The sequence below is a fragment of the Elephantulus edwardii genome, unplaced genomic scaffold (genome assembly GCF_000299155.1).
Source record: "Elephantulus edwardii isolate Elephantulus edwardi_28Jun2011 unplaced genomic scaffold, EleEdw1.0 scaffold00055, whole genome shotgun sequence".
NCBI lineage: Eukaryota > Metazoa > Chordata > Mammalia > Macroscelidea > Macroscelididae > Elephantulus > Elephantulus edwardii.
The window spans coordinates 10,246,234-10,247,741 of record NW_006399805.1 but is presented as its reverse complement, the minus strand read 5'-3'; positions in this window follow the sequence as shown (position 1 = coordinate 10,247,741).

The window sequence follows — 1,508 nt, the reverse complement described above, 5'->3', positions numbered from 1 at the left end:
CAACCATTTTGAATAATATTGCATGAGTTCCTTGTTTTTCAATGCAGCATACATACTTTTACTTTGGAACGTGGCCGGGAGGGAACGGTCCTTGAAGAAGGACATCATGTTTGGAAGAGTGGAGGGACAGTGCAGATGAGGAAGACCCAGGATGAGATGGACTGATACAGTGACTGGGGCAATGGGAGTAGGTCTATCTGAGTCAATGAAACTGGCTCAAGACAGGACAGGCTTCAGAGCTATGTCACTATGAGTCGCAGGTAACTTGATGGCACATAACAACAACAATAGGCCACTATTTCAGTTCCCTATAAGCTACACCATCAACTCTTTCGGAAGGAAATTAGAGGCTATGCCTCAGGATCTGAAAGTGTGTCAGAGAAGTGTCCTCCTTCAGTGCCTGCCTCCACTTGCCTCCCCCCAGGACAGCCCTCCTCCTGGCCCAAGAATCGGCCTCCTCTCAGCCCCCTGAGGACAGGCTCTGCCTTCAGCCTCCTGTGGTCGTCACAGCTCTGCTGCTGAGCCCTTTCTGGGCCTGTCACTGTCTCCCCTGCTTAGCCTTTGATCTGTGATGCAACTCATTCAGAAAGCCCATCATCTTTCTGCTTCCCCCTTCCCCCTTGCCATTTCTCCTTTCTTCTTTTTGTCTTCCTGCTTCTTTCTCTGAAGCCTCTGTGGGATTGGCTGTATATATACACCACCGACTCCTCAATTTGAAGGCATTGCTCTCCCACCAAGGGCATAAACTGTCCAGTCCCCTTTCAGCAGGCCAGAAACATTCATTTACATACTACATGGACCAGTCTGTGCCTGTTTTTGTTGTTGTTGTTGTTGTTATGTGCTGTCGCAAAGGGCCTGGTAATCGCAGGCCAGGCTGTAGCCCAGAGCCAGGCAGAAAGCATGACGTCACATCACATCACGAGGTGTTTCCAGCTGATCTAGGAGATTGTCAGGATGGTGCAGATAAGACAAGGCTTCATAGGCTGTACAAGGGTCACTATGAGTCAGAGTTGGTGGCACCTAACAACAACAAAAGGAGCCCAGGTGGCACAGTGGGTTGTGTGTTGGGCTACTAACAGGAAGATCAGTGGCTCAAACCCACCACCTGGGATAGATGTGACAGTTTGTTTCCACAAAGATCACAATGACGGAACCCCTGTGGGGTGGTTCTCCTGTGTCCTACAAGCCTCTCTAAGTCAGAATCAACTCAGACAGCGAGGAGGTGGGAGCAGCAGTCACCCACAGGCAGTTCCTTGCCTTTTTTTTTTTTAACAAGTACACTTGGTTTTATTATTTCTCACTTTAATAAACTTCACAGATTATGGGTGGGGTTTTTTTGTGTTTTTTTGTTGTTGTTTTTTGTTTTTGGCTGAGTACAGTGTACTTTATTGATGGTACATGACAAGATGGGCTCACCAAGCCCCTCCCCTTTCTCAGGGGGATTTGATGGAAACTTGTGTCAAGGATGTGAGATTCTCAGTGTGTGGGAGGATCAAGTTGGGGCAAGG